The sequence below is a fragment of the Rattus norvegicus genome, chromosome 17, assembly GCF_036323735.1.
Source record: "Rattus norvegicus strain BN/NHsdMcwi chromosome 17, GRCr8, whole genome shotgun sequence".
In the NCBI taxonomy this organism is placed as follows: domain Eukaryota; kingdom Metazoa; phylum Chordata; class Mammalia; order Rodentia; family Muridae; genus Rattus; species Rattus norvegicus.
In genome coordinates this window covers 58,909,540-58,925,718 of record NC_086035.1, presented here as the reverse complement: position 1 = coordinate 58,925,718, position 16,179 = coordinate 58,909,540, and positions in this window count along the sequence as shown.

Here is a 16,179-nt window from a genome sequence, read left to right as displayed (position 1 = left end):
AGACTGACAGAAGCAAAGATGAGCTGGGGAGAAGCATTTACACAGGCCCTGCAGTACATAATAAGACATCCAACTAATGCTGACCTTTGACAGTGGAGCAGCCATGAGGCAATCGCAACGTGACCTTTCCCCGTGTCCCAGGAGATTTTACCTCTCCCCGTGATGCCAGTTGTATGCTCCCCATGATAGTTGATAGAGCATGGACCTAGGCCAGCCTATCTGAGTATTGAGCATCCTGTGGAAGAATCCCAGTGTGGCTGCTTTTCTCTGTGTGGTGTGGAGTGGCATGCCTCCTCAATGGACACGTACTCCCCCACGTCATCTGAGAGAGTAGGGGGTACACTGCAATCCCTGACAGGACATAAGCAGCGTGGCAATAAGGAGGCCGTGTTGTGTGGTCTGGCCGTGCTGCTTTCGCTGTGTTGTGAGACATGGAGCTGAGGTTCAGCTGTCTTTTCAGAGACAGCGTGCCCTGTAAGGAGAAAAACAAAAAATACAATGAAAAAAACAACACATGGATGGATGCTATCCTCTACACTAACCTCAGATTTGGCAGGAAAAATATTGATAAAAAAACAGAATGAGATGGAGACTTGGCTTCCTGGGGCATTGTTTGTTTACAGCTGGTAGGATGCAAGAAAAGAGTAGAAGTTTGATCTGTGAGCCCTTCCTGGGATCCAAAAACCTGGACCTCTGTAGAAAAGTGGATACTGAGGAAGGATAAAGGAGGTAAAAGCGCACTCCTCGAGCACCACCTCAGCAGTTTAGGAAACTGATAATTAGAGTTCCTCTGCAGCAGAACTGCATGAATTTGAGGTTACTTTTCGGTAAGCATCGCTTACGGCCTGCCTTGTGAGGCTATGGGACATGGGTGTGGCTGGGATCAGTCTGACTTCCTCGGAAGCAGAGAATCTGAAAAATATAGCTACTTAAGATGATCCGAGAGAAATCGTCCCTGATGGATGTGGGGCAGCTGGCTGTGAAAAGTATCCTGGTTCTAGGTCGAGATAAGGTCAAAACCCTGGAGACCCTAAGGGACATAGGCGTTTCCCTAAATTCCTAGGAGGCCAGGCCCTTCTCACATAGCTACAGGGCCCCCTCCCTGCCCCAGTAGAGAGGCCTGTGGCCATCAGTCACGTAGAAGCAGGACCACGCCCTCCCACAGTAGAGAAGGCCTTCTAAGCTCTCAGACCAAGCCAATAGAAAGTACCTATTGTCAGACCCTGACCAACCCTCCCCCCACACACATGTAGGTGAGGTATTCCCAAACTCTCAGGCCAAGCCTATAGGAAGTACCGACTGTTAGACACTGACCCACCCCAAAACTGTATATAAGAATTCTATCCTGAAGGATTAAAGGTATGCGAGACTACTCCTTCCTCTGAGAGCTTCTGTTATAAGAGCTGTAACACTGCCTCTTGGGGAAGAGACCTGCTCTCCACCAGAAGCTCCCCCACACCCCTTGCTGGCTAGCCAGCCTTCCCCTGCCTCAGCCCAGCTGATGTCTTGAAACAACTGAAGCAGCAGCAGAGACAGCGGGAGACCAAGGAGGCAGCAGAGGTGATTTCCTCTCCCTGCTCTCTCCCTTCACCTGAACCTGGCCAGGCCACAGATCTCTGTGGAAAGCCTCCAGTATGAAGGCCAACAGATGGGCTCACTCATGTGAGTCGTGAGGCACACTTGGTTATTGAAGGCTGGCTGAGGCATCATGAGTTTGAGGGACCAGAGGGCAGTAGAGAAGGAATTACTCAAGAGTGGACACTCGAGGCACTGCATGAGGCCAACTCACAGTGGACTCCGTTCACAGGTGACTTAAGCTGAGGTCAACAAGATGGCACAGTATGTTAAGGCATTTGCTGCTTACTGAGCCTCATGGGACTTACATAGTAGGAGAGAACCAACTCCATTAAGGTGTCCTCTGACTTTTACAGGCATGCTATGCTGTCTTAGGGTTTGTATTGCTTGTGATAACCACAGCAACTCTGTTGGTTTTTTTTTTTAAGATTTATTTATTTATTATATATGAGTACACTGTAGCTGTGTTCAGACACACCAGAGGAGGGCATCAGATCTCATGACAGATGGTTGTGAGCCACCATGTGGTTGCTGGGATTTGAACTCAGGACCTCTGGAAGAGCAGTCAGTGTTCTTAACTACTGAGCCATCTCTCCAGCCACACAGCAACTCTTACAAAGAGAAACATTTAATTGGGGCTGGCTTACGGTTTCAGAGATGTAGGTCATTATAGTCACCTCAGGAAACATGGCGTGGTGCAGGCAGACACGGCGGTGGAAAAAGACCCGAGAACTCTACTTTGGATCAGCTGGCAGCAGGAAGTGGACTAACACACTTCCTACAACAAAATCACACCAATCCCAACAAAGCCACATCTCCTAATAGTGCCGTGCCCTGTGGGGTCATTTTCATCCAAATTATCACACAGGGCACGCCATGAGCATACCTACACATGAAAAATACATAGAAATGTAACTTTAAAAGGAAAAGGAGAGGGGCTGGGGAATTTAGCTCAGTGGTAGAGCGCTTACCTAGGAAGCACAAGGCCCTGGGTTCGGTCCCCAGCTCCGAAAAAAAAAGAACCAAAAAAAAAAAAGTAAAAGGAGAGAGGAACAGGAACCTCGGGGCTTGCACGGGACTGTAGTGTAGTAGCTTGTTGAACTCCATGTTAGGACATGATCTACGGGGACAGAAGAGGCTCTGGGAGATCTGAATGGCCTTACTAGCATGCAACTTCTGCTCATAAAATGCTTAAGCACCCAAGAGGGGCAATAGCAGGACAAAGCAGAAACAGGATTCTGTCTGGGTCACCGGAAGGCAAATATGACAAGTTGAGGCGAAACTTCTAGGGAGAAACATAACAGACAGCCAAATGTGCTTCCGTGAGTTTGTTTTTAAAGTCTGAGCATGGGTCACAGAAAACACAAATGATAAAACAGCTCGCACAAAACGATTAAGCTTGCCATTTTTATGGGTACTTGTCCTCCCTGCCCCGCCCCACCCCATCCCAGAGTACGCTTATGTAGGTCTTTCTTGCAAGAGAACATTCGAGGGTAACGGCAGGAGGTAAAGAGCAGTTCAGCAAGATGGCTCATCGGACAAGCTTGTCTTGCTGACAAACCTGGTGACTCGAACTCGATTCCCAGGACCCGTATGATGGTCAGAATCAACAAGCAGGTTGTCCTCTGACTCCACATGTGCACCTTAGCGTGGGCACACTCATATGCAAATATAATAATTAAGCACATGCTACACTAGCAACTTCAGTCCCCAGCACTGTGTAAATTGGGCTTGGTGTAACTTCAGTGTTCAGTCAGTATAGTAGTTTGAAGAAGACTACCATATATTTGAATGCCTAGTCACCAGGAAATGGAAAGAATTCTTTGAAAGGATTAGAAGGATTCAGAGGTGTGGCCTTCTTGGAGAAAAGTGTGTTACTCAGAATGGGCTTCGAGGTTTCAAAAGCCCCAAGCCAGCGCCAATCTCTCTCTCTCCCTGATGCCTATGGATCAAAACTTAGAACTCTTGAGCTCCTTCTTCAGTACCATGTCTGCCTGCATGTTGCTATGCTTCCTACCATGATGATAAGGAACTAAACCTTTAAAACTCTAAGCCAGCCCTAATTAAATGCTTTCTTTTATATGCATTGCCCTGGTCACTGTCCCATCACAGTAATGGAACAATGACTAAGACAGTGGGTAAAGGCAGAAAGACCAGAAAGACATCTCTGATATACACTAGTAATTCTAGCACCTGGGAGGTGGAAAGGGGAGAATTAGGAATTCAAGGACAGTCAGATCTGTATAATGATTTTGGGGCCAGTCTGGGATTTATGAAATGCTATCTCAAACAAACAAACAAACAAACAAACAAACAAACATCACCTACTTGTATTACTCCTTGCAGGGCTCAGGAACACTGTGGAAGAGTAGTCAGGAAGAATATAAGGTGGACAGAAGTGTCCTGTAGCTCTGTCCTCCTAATGGAGACATTCTTTCCTAGAGTCTAGAGAAAGACTCTTAAGTTGAGAAGCTTGCAAAATTATATGACTCAAAAGCTCAGGAAGTTACAAGGCTCTCAAGTCCCTTTCCCAAGGTCATATAAGCAGGAAACAAAAGTTAGAAGAGAGGATCCTCCATGGAACCAGTCTGCAAGTTGGACAAAGAATCCTAGGGATACAAATTTTAATGAATTATCACCCATACTGGTGTGAGCTTTTCAGTGAGGCAGCTTCCTTTAAGTAAGCCCAATAAACTCCATTTGATCTATTGCTCATGCCCTGTTTAAGATGAATAAACTTTTGTTCAGGAAAAGTCAAACAACAGGAATAAAAACATGCGTTTGTTAGTTTGAGTCTGGCTAGTTTATTTAACAAGTTGATCTCCAGTTCCATTCATTTCCCTGCATGTCTTAGGGTTACTATCGCTGTATTGAAACACCATGGCAAAAAGCAATTTGGGGAAGAAAGTGTTTATTTGGCTTTAGGGGTTGCTGAGGCTGCTTTCCTGTAGCACCCACGACCACCAGTCCTAGAGTGGCACCACCCACAATGGCCTGGGCCCTCCCTCATCAATCACTCATTTTAAAAATATCCTACGGGTTCAATCGGATGAAGGTATTTTCTCAATTGAGGTTCCCTCTCAGATGACTTAGGCTTATGCCAAGTTGACAAAACAAACAAACAAACCAAAAAAAAAAAAAAACTAGCAGTGCGCCATATATGGCATCATTTTGTTCTTCTTCATAGATACATAAAACCCCACAGTGTATATATGCAACATATTTTCTTATCCATTCAGTCGCTAATGAACATCTGGACTGGACCCATATCTGGGCTTTTCTGGATTGTGCTGCAGTAAATATGGATGTAGTAAAGATTCTCAGAGATATCAGACCACACTGAGTTCAAATTCCTTCTTTGTGATCCATCGGTAACGGGGGCCAAAGTATAGTGTTAGAGAAACCTTAGAGGGCAAATGATGACTGAAGGGGGAAAATCAGGGGGTGCTTGAGCCAGATCACCATTGTAGAAGCTCCTAAAATAAAAATGGGCCTTATCTGAAGACTCTAAGGTGTGCTGGGGAAGCACCATCCAGCACACAGAGCTGTAGATATTATGGTCGAGCCAGAGGATGGTTCCAAGGAGTAAGCCTGCACATGGGAGAAGTTTACAAACATTTCGGAAGTTAGATAATGGGTAAAACAAGATATAGAACTATTCTTTTAATGATTTATTTTTATATTATGTGCATTGGTGTTTTGTCTGCACGTATGTCTGTGTGTTAGATTCCCTAAAACTGGAGTTATAGACCATCGTGAGCTGCCATGTAGGTGCTGGGAATTGAGCCTGGGTCCTCTGGAAGAGCAGCCAGTGCTCTTAACTGCCAAACCATCTCTCCAGTCCCTAAAGAACCACTCTTATCAAAGGAAATCAAACTCATAAACTAGACTTGATAGGAATATGAAATAAGCTTAACTAACAAGCTTTAGAAAAAGAAAGTAGAATGTTGGGAAATTCAAACAGAAACAGCAACTGTGAAGTGATGTGGAATATGGAAGGTATTGCCACATCTAAGGAAATAACTCCAGGAGAGCAATAGGACAGCTAGCCCAGGCTATTGATGGAGCAGTCTAAGCGGTTTACCCATGCATCAGACCTGGAGTAGTGTGACAGTCACACATGTCACAGAACAGTGTGGCAGGACGGCGTCTACGTGACATGAAGAGGATTGTAAGTGCAGGTAAGACGACTCCAGAGGGAGACTGAGTCAGACCTCTCGGACCAGGGATGAAATGAGAAGGTGTTCACAGGCGCTCAGGGCATCCTTGACAGTCAGAGGTCCTCAGAAATCAGACTACACAGTTGTTAAGGAAGCCTAAGTGATAGTCCAAGCTGAGGTAGGAACCAGAAATTTCATATGCAAAGTCCCCTGAGGATCGGAATTCCATGGAGCCAGGCATGATGGCTCATATCTGGAATCCCAAGACTCAAGAGACGGAGGCGGGATGATTTCCACAAGTTTGAAATCATCCTATGTATATAATGAGATCTAGGCCATCCTGGAATACAGAGCAAGGCCTTGTATTCATTCAAAAGGAATCCTGAGCCAGATACATGCCTTTAATACCAATACGTGGAAGGCAGACATTCAGATCTCCGAATTCCAGGCCCAGGGCTGCAAAGTGAGATCCAGGCTCACAAATTAAATCAGGTGGGGTTGGGATGTAGGGGGCAGAGCTGTCACTAAAATCTGATTCTCTAATTGGTTTTTGATTGTGTCAATAAAAGAGGCGGAAGCCAATTGCTGGGTGAGGGGGGAAAGATGGGATTTCCGGGTACCAGGAGGAGGAGAAAGGACAGAGGGGAAGAAGAGGGTTTTCAGCCAGGTTTTGGAACTGGAAGTACAAAAACCGTGTAAGATCTTGGGCGGCTGGGAACATCGGCCTCCGCTATCGGTAGTTGGCTGAAATAGGTTATCTTCTAATAAGAGCCCAGCAATTGTGCTATCTGGCTAGTTTTAAAACATTAAAACTGTCTAGTGTTTTCAATCCGCGGAACTAAGGTGGGCAGGAGGAGAAAGAGAGCAGCAGGGGCTGTTGTGGGCAGCTTGGCAAAGCTAGCCAGGAGGAACGGGCAAATTGAAAGTGAGGCTGGCAGTAGCCGATCTTGGAGCTAAACAGAGAGAGGTCGGAGCACAGAAGGAGGTAGCTTGGGCTGGTGGGAATGTGATCTCGGAGTTAAGCCAAGATCACGGTCCCAGGCAAACGAGCAAGCGTGTTTTTAAAATTACATGCAACACTGGGGATGGGGGAAGAATACATAAATCCTGGGCCAGTGCGATGGCTCCTGCTACCAAGCCTGAGTTTTACAAATTAATTAATAAAAGAATGTAATAGCGTCCATGGGATGTCTCTGTGGGTAAGGGCACTTCCTATACAGTTTGATCCTGAAACCCACATAAGAGAGGAATGAGGAAACACGCTCTACTACAAAAGTTGTCTTCGGACCCTCTTGTCTTCCGAGTTAATGACAGCCCCTCTCCTCTCTCTCACACACACATGCTCATCAGGACTGTAAAGATTGCTCAGAAGTTAAAAAAAGAACACTTGCGGCTTTTGAGGAGGACCTGATTTGGTTCCTAGAATCCCCTTCATGCAGCTCATGACCACCTCTGTCTTAACTTGGGACATCTGGCCCACTCTTCTGACCTTCCCAGGTTATCTCCACATTTGTGCACACGCCAACATAAAATAAATCTTTTTTAAAAAAATACAGGGGTTGGGGATTTAGCTCAGTGGTAGAGCGCTTGCCTAGCAAGCGCAAGGCCCTGGGTTCGGTCCTCAGCTCCGGAAAAAAAAAAAACATAATAATACAAATGTTTGTTTTTGAGACAGTCTCCTCTCCCTATGTAGCTCTGGCTGTCTTGGAACTCACTCTGTAGACCAGGCTGGCCTTGAACTTAGAGATCTGCCTGCCTCTACCTAGAGAGTGCTGGGAATAAAGCCATGTGCCACTATGCCCGAACCATTTAAAACACACTTTTGTTCGTTTTTGTTGTCAGGGTTTCTCTGTGTAACCCTGACTTAACTGTCTTGGAATTCACTTTGTGGACCTCAAACTCAGAGGTCAGCCTACCTCTGGCTTCTGGGATTAAAGGCTGTGTCACCACCACCCAGCTTCATTTAAAGACTTTTTAATGCGATGAAAAGAGACTCTCCCAGGAAATACACAGCAGGAAATTACATTGGAGAATACTAGTGACATTTAAGCCTCATGCATTATGGACTCATCAATCTGCCCAGGGCTTCGTTTCTATCTGGTAAGTTTTACAATATGGTAGTGAAATCTCTGGAGGAAATGGATTTGGATCAACTGGACCTGAACCTTAAAATTATAAATGTCGTTTTTCTTTTTTTTCTTTTTCTTTTTTTTTTTATTCTTTTTTTTCGGAGCTGGGGACCGAACCCAGGGCCTTGCGCTTGCTAGGCAAGTGCTCTACCACTGAGCTAAATCCCCAACCCCAAATGTCGTTTTTTCTTTAAAAGCCAGAATAATGTTGGTAAAGGAAAGTGTGCATTTCTCAGGATTGGTCACTAGCTCGTTTAGTCCCAGTGGTGCAGTTCTTGCTGAAATCAGCCTCAATATTCCTTCATGCAGATGTATCCTCGGAGGCAGCAGAGAAATCGGACCCATCGAGCGGCTATAGTAGTTCATCAAAGCAGAGGCTTCATATGGGGTATGCCCGGGAAGCGATTCCAAAGACCCGAGTTCAGCAACTAGATCTTCACTGGGGAAGTGGTCAGTGTGGACATTTTGTTGGAGTAAGAAGGCCCATCTTGAGCTCAGAGGCCATGACTCACAAAAGAGTTGTCCACTTGATGGCAGCCCCATTCTATTATGAGACTGACTGTCAGTTTGCTACCCTTCTGGGGTGGCTGCAGTCTGCTAAGCAACACCTCCTTTTTTTTTTTTTTTTTCCTTTTCTTTTCTTTTTTTCGGAGCTGGGGACCGAACCCAGGGCCTTGCGCTTGCTAGGCAAGCGCTCTACCACTGAGCTAAATCCCCAACCCCCAAAGCAACACCTTCTTGAGCTTAGGGCTATGCCTCAAGTAGCCTTGGAGGAGTGGGTCCCTGAGCCCAGGCTCAATCATGACCTTTGAGCAAGTGCCAGTCTCTAAACCTTGACATCACTTGAGACAGCCAGTTCCTGATGAGGCTAGTGGTCAGTGGGCCTCACAAGGAGGATACTGTCTTAGAACCCTGCAGAAGCTCGTTGATCACTACCTCCTATCCTCAATCTATCCTGTGCACTCAACACAGAAGGGATCTGAGGAATGCTGGGACTGAGGGCAACTGACAAGTAGCACCAGCGAAACAATGTGATGGATCCTTAGAAACCCTGATTCTGATCAAGTCCTCCCAGACATCCAACATTTTGGCCTGCCAGTATTCTGCTGGGACATGGTGACCAGGGCTACTTGGTTGAAGCTGGGGCTTGCAATCTCTTCTTCCTGGGTTTCTTCTATTTTGTTAGCTCTTGCCCACTACCCACACTCTGTCAGGATCTGGCAGCCACTGAAAGTATTTCACTAGGGACTCTGGGTTCACAGAAGGAAGCTCTCAGCTTGCCTTCCTTATGGAGCTTCTTCTCCTCCAGGATGATCTTTGCTGCCTTTCACTGTGCCTCAAAACCCCTCATTCTAGTTATCCATGACTGTGGCAGGTTGGCAATTAAAATTAGCCATCACAACCATTCACTGGAGTTTAAAAGTTGTCTGTAGACCACAGGAAGTCATAGTCTACAGAAAAAAAAAAAACTCCAAAGGTTTTCATCTTCTGTTAGTTAGGGTTTCATTGATGAGAAGAGAAACCATGACCATGGCAACTCTTATAAGGACAGCATTTAATTGGGGCTGGCTTACAGGTTGAGAGGTTCAGTCCATTATCATCATGGCAGGAAGCATGGCAGCATCCAGGCAGGCACAGTGTAGGATCTTGATCCTACATCTTGATCTGAAGGCACTCAAGAGAAAACTGTTTTCAAGCCCCTGGAGGAGTGCCTCAAAGCCCACCCCCACAGTGACACACTTCCTCCAACAAGGCCACAGATCCTAAGAGTTCCCCTCCCTGAGCTAAGCATATTCAAACCATCACATCTTCCTTCCCAGTTTTGTTCTGCAATGCCCTTTTCCCTTCGTCCAGTATTCTGTGGTGATACTAATTTCTTTCTACTCCACAGCCCTCACCAAACTTATCTTCTCCAGGTGTTTGCTGAATATGCTGTTCGGAGGATCACCCCATGTCTGGGTTCTTGCCACTTATCTCCATGTCATGTCCCCAGAGAAGCATTTCCAGTGACCCTCTCTGCTGTAGCAGAGTCATTTTTATCTGTTACTATGGTTACTTCTCATTACAATATTTATCATCAGATTAGATGGTATTTTTCAGTTACCTGATTTTCATCTGTCTCTTCTTACTGGAATATAAATTCATTGAACACAGAAGCATGGCACATTAGAGCTAGAACTACATAGAGTAATACTACAACATATTGTAGATATGTGGTAATGATGTAATAAATTAGTGAAGAAAAGAATACAGGCCAGACATGGTGCCCACAACTGTAATTGGTGCTACTCCAGGGGCTAAACAGGAATATCAAAAGTTCAAGTCCTACCTGGGCACATTAGCAATCTGAGAATGTAACTTAATAGTAGAGCATTTGCCTAGCATGCTCAGAGCTCTAGATCCAACCCCTATGTACTAAAAAAAGAAAAACAAAACAAAAACAAAAACAAAAAAAAGCAAGTTCAATGAATAAATAAACGTAAGATTCTACCTGATCAAAATATTTACTCCAGGGCTGGAGAGATGGCTCAGCGGTTAAAAGCATTGACTGATCTTCCAGAGGTCCTGAGTTCAAATCCCAGCAACCACATGGTGGTTCACAACCATCTGTAATGGAATCTGATGCCCTCTTCTGGTGTGTCTGAAGACAGCTACAGTGTACTCGCATAAAATAAAATAAATATATATTAAAAATATTTATTCTATAAACAATGTATAACTATATAACATCTAACAGATTATGCCATACCCAGTAGGGAAGTCCAGGTAGAACACATGGAGCTGAGGTTTTCTGCCACCATTTGCTGAAGAAGGGAGGCCCCTTGCCAGCAGCCAGGTGAATGAATTTGGAAGCAGATCCTTCTCCAAACAAGATGATGAGGCTCTGAGTCCTTGACTGAAAGCACACACATTCAGTTAGGCCACTTCCACTGTCTTGACCCTTGGAGATAATATCTACTGATTCTTTTTATAATCTCTGGTTCTTTCTTTTAATTTTTCACATGTATCTGTCTGTGTATTTGTGTGAGGAGAGAGGAAGGCGCACGCCACAGTGTATGGAGGTCAGCAAACAACTCTCTTCTCTTACTATATGGATCTTAAAGACCAAGCTCAGGACATTAGGCTTGGCAACAGGTTCCTCTGCCAATGGAGTCATCTTGCCAGCCCCCAAGTGATTCTTTTAGGCCACTGTGCTTAGGGATTGTGTGTTGAAAGCTCTAGAGAGCTAAAACACTTACGAGTCTGGAAATGAAGATTTATCCCTGATTATTTCCATTTTTCTCTATTCTAATATCAAAGCCACCTAAGTATCTCCCAAGTCCTCCGTTTTTTCTTGTCTCTTTCACTACAACTTGGTCCAAACTACTGCCGATGGTCACTCACTTAGGTGTGATGACCTCTTAACTGGTCACCCTTGACCTTAATCTGTGGCTCAAGTGTTCGCTTCTAAGCCTACAGATTTCACACAGTCCTCACTCCCCTGGAACTTATGCTGCACCTGGGTTAAAAACATGGCTCGGTTGATAGATTGCTTGCCCAGCATGCAGAAAGTCCTGGTTTTAGTCTCCAACACTAAAGAAACCAGACTATTTATCAAGTTTAAGGCTTGGGCTACATCTGATCCTGGCTCAAAGAGGGAAAAAAATTATAATGAACTTGGATAAGTATTAATTTAGATAACATCTTAGAGGCTACAAGGCCAAGGGGCTGGGCAGGGGTATGCAATAAGGCGTTTTCAAGGTGATTCAGCAGGTAAAGCACTTGCTATGAAAGTCTCACACTGTGAGTTGGGTGCCTGGAACCCACCTAAGTGTGTATTGTGCAATACTATTTCTTGGAAGATGTGAAAAGATGCTTACTCACCTCAGATAAGGAACCAAAAACAAAGTCAGGATACCACCAAAGTCCAACGTGGTGAGCCACTTTGTTTAAATTGAGGGTATTTACAAGACTGTGGGTGAGGGATTACTTATGGGAGCAGAAATGACTCAAATACCACTATATTAACAAAAGCCCACCCCAACGTTGGTGACAGCTCATGAAAGCGCAGAGCTCACTACACAACTTGCAGGCAGCTCAACAGGCTGGAAAGTATTAGGCGGTCTGAGTCTCCTCTAGGCAAAGGCTGAACTGAGCCTCTTCTAAGCGACTTGAAGTGTCTGAGTCTTCTAGAGAACAGCTGTTCTCTACCTCTTCTGGGCATCCTGGCTGTCCGAGAGTTTTTCCAGAGCCCTCCTGCTTATGTATATACGTGAGAACTGAACTGGCTACTGTTTTCATTTGAAAACAAAGCAAAACATAAGGAGATGTGATTGTGTATGATAGCTAATCTTCACTGACAACTTCAACTTCATCTGAGACTAAAACACAAGTTGCTGTGCATTCCTATGAGGGCTCTCTCCCCTCTCCCTCCTCTCCCTTCTCCCTTCTCCCCTCTCCCCCTCTCCCTTCTCCCCTCTCCCCTCTCCCTTCTCCCCTCTCCCCCTCTCCCTTCTCCCCTCTCCCCTCTCCCTTCTCCCCTCTCCCCTCTCTCCCTCCCCTCCCCTCCCCCTCCCTCTCCCCCTCCCCCCCTCTTTCTCGTTTTTCTGAGATAGTTTCTTTGAGTAGCCCTGGAAGTCTTGGAATTCCCTCTGTAGACCAGACTAGTCTTAAACTCGTAGAAATCTGCCCGCCTCTGCCTCCCGAGTGCTGAGATTCAAGGCTTATGCCACCACCACCTTGTTTATGAAGACTTTTCTTATTTGCAACAGAAGAGCCACCCTAAGTCTGGGTGGCACCTTCTGGTAGCTCAGATTAAAGGACGTTGGAGATGGGAGGAAGAAACTTTGCTTGTGTCTGCTTGCACTCACTCTCACTAGCAGGCCCATCTCTCCTGTCGTCGTGGCATCCTTAATTGTTATTAGAGCCAACTTCTTAGCAGTTCCAATACAGACCGAAGACCAGCAGCTCTACAGGAATTCTCCAGGCCTTCAGAGCCACACTGGGATTGCTATGACATCCAGCCTTTGGACTAAACAACTATTGTATTCCCAGCCTCTCTAGTGTGAGAAAGTAATTATTGAACTACCTAGATCACATCCTGTAAACCAATCTAACAAGATTTATAGCTACATATTATATTTCTCTCACACATAGAGACATTCTATTCTGGCCCTTTAGGGGAACCTGGCTAATACAGGGAGGGAGGGGTCTAATGGATCTGGTCAGTTCCAGGGACTTTCTGAAACCTTTCAGTTGTTTACTTCTTGAGATTAACTCACTTCCCAGCAAGATGGAATGTTTCACCTCTCTTTAGAATATCCTGTGCCATTTTTTATTTAAATTTAAAATTTTTAAGAATTTCATATACAGGTATTTATATCATTGCCACACTCTCTTCTACACTTTCCAACTCTTCCTTGAATCTTCTTTGCCCTTCTCAATTATTGACTTACTCTTCTTTAATTATTATTGTTACATAAGCACATATACACACAACGTATTCATATTGTAATGGCTATTCCTGGTTGTCAACTTGACTATGTCTGAAATGAACTATAATCCAGAAGTGGAGGGCTCACCTATGATCCAGATCTTGAGGCTGGGAGATACAAGTTTCTGATCTGGATCTTGGCAAGATCTTGAGGCACAGTGGCTATGAAAAGCTTAGGCCCATTGAAGGGTAGTATACACCTTTAATCTCAGGAGACTAAGGCAAGGAAATCTCTGAGTTCAAGGTCAGCCTGGGGTAAAACTAGTCCCAGATCCAAGCATGGTGGTACACACCTTTAATCTGGGCCACACCTTCTGCTGGAGACCTACATAAGGACCTTGGAAGAAGGAAGATTGGCTCTTTGTCACCACTTGTGTTCACCTGCTGGCACCTCTGTCAGAATCTACTTCTACAGAAGCTCAAACTACTAGCCTTGTGGGACTGAGCAACTACTGGATTCTTGGACTTTCGATTTACAGCTGACCATTTTTGGGGAGTTGAACTGCAAACTGTAAGTCATCAATACATTCATTATAGAAAGACATCCATTTGTTCTGTGACTCTAGAGAACCCTGTTTTTATATATATCTCACAACCTACTTGGTCCATTTAGTGTTGCTAGCATGGATATGTATTTAGGGCTGAATACCTAAGATCAGAAAACTGATTCTCCTTACCTTTGAAGCTATTGAATGCCTGTAGCTCTTTATCTGGAAGGGCTACTTTGTGAGATTTCCTCTATCTATAGTGACGTGTCAACCTGTTGCATCACTGTGCAGGTCTTGTTTAGGAACCATATTGTTGAGATTTCATGGGTGCGTCTCTGTCATGCATAGAAGACACCAGGCCCCAGCAGATGTCCCGGTCGTCAAGCTCACATGATGTTTCTTGAGCCTTAGCTGCATGAATTTCATTGTAGATGTGTGAGGTAGGGTGAGACACTCCACCAGCTGCTGTTCTCTGTGTTTTGATCAGTTGTAGATCTCTGTAATGATCTCCATCTGCTGCAAAAGAAGCTTTTTTTTTTTTTTTTTTTGGTAAGGGTCAAGAATTAGACGTATCTGTGGGCACAGGGATAAGTATGCAGTTAGAAAGTATACGTGTGGGGTTGGGGATTTAGCTCAGTGGTAGAGCGCTTGCCTAGCAAGGCCCTGAGTTCCCCAGTACACGTGTTTGGTAAAGTGGCACTAGTAAGAGTTCCTCTAAGGAGTGTATCACTATGAACAAATTAGGGAGAAACTCAGTCCTCGATGATGTACTGGCATCCCACTAAGAAAGGTGAGTCAAGAAGCATTTACCCTTGGTGTAATTTAACCAAGAGCTAGCCTAGATTTGAAGTCTCTTCTATCTCCCTGATGGCTTCCTGATGTTCCTTGTCTGTTGTATGAGTCTGAATCTGTGTCTGGCTGAAGACTGTCTTGTGAATCTGTTCTTGTGTCAGCACTGGCAGTTTTACAGAAATCTTTAAAAGAGTTCACAAGGGTTTAAGTCACTGGCTCCAATGATACCAGCTGACCCAGACAACAGACAAATACTGTGAAACAATAGCTGTATGTCATCTCCAATATTTAAGGCAGATGTCCCATTTTGTGTGGTTTCTTTCAACCTATATTTTCTGTTTCCAGCACCTATTGTCATAACATATACATATACACATATTTTACTCTGGGTCCAGAACATGAAAAAGTAAATAATATAAGATTGCAGCTGGGCTGGAGGAATGGCTCAGTGGTTAAGAGCACTGACTGCTTTCCCAGAGGTCCTGAGTTCAAATCCCAGCAACCACATGGTGGTTTACAACCATCGGTAATGAGATCTGATGCCCTCTTCTGGTGTGTTAGAAGACAGCCACAGTGTACTTATATATAATATATAAATAAATCTTTAAAAAAAAGATTGCAGCTATGCATTACTTTAGGTTGTAAAACTTAATTACATGGGAAACCCAAGGTAAATAAAATAGGTTTTTCATTGTTCCCTTAAAGGCAGGTTAAACAAACAGGCTGAGTACACAGTAGGATAGCAGCAGTCTTGTCTTAAGTGGCCTCACCATATATTATTAACTTTTTGACTGTAAGGTGCAGCAAAAGTCCAGGTCTCTTATAATGTAAGGGGTAAAAAGGCTTCCCTCCAAGATTTGTCTTGGAGGAAATGTCCACACAAACAAAATGGAAGGAGAGAACCAATTGTACCAAGTTACCCTCACTACTACTATTCATTCACACACACACACTCACACACACACACACACACACACACACACACTCACACACACACTCATGATAATAACAATAATTTAAAAATTAAAGAAGCAATGACTTTAGTTTTAGTAATAGTAAAAGTATAAAACAAGAAACAAAGCCCTCGAGTTTGTTTTGTTTTGAAACAGGATCTCACCCGGTAGCCCAGGCTAGACTCAACCCATGTAATCTTTCTGTCGCAGTCTTCTGAATGCTGGAATTATAGGTATGAACCACCATGACAGCTTTTTTTGGAGAAAGGGTCTTCCTACTACCCTGCCAAGCCAGAAAATAACTCTGTCAATTAGGCTAGCATGGAATTCACAGAGATACTCCTCTTTCTGCTTCCTGGGTGCTGGGATTAAATTAAAGCTGTCTGCCGGTGCCTTAACTGGCCTCACCTGTTTTTCTCTGTGTGTATGAGTACCCTCAGGGGCTAAAGGGTGTTGGATCTCCTGAAGCCGAAGATACAGGCAACTGTGAGAGTTCCCCTCAGACAAAGGAGGCTGAGCTATAAAGATTCCCAGAGGAGACAAGCAGCAAAGACTGAGTGAGACTAGGCCAGCTTCCTGGGAGAAGCAGAAACCTGCAGAAATGCCTGA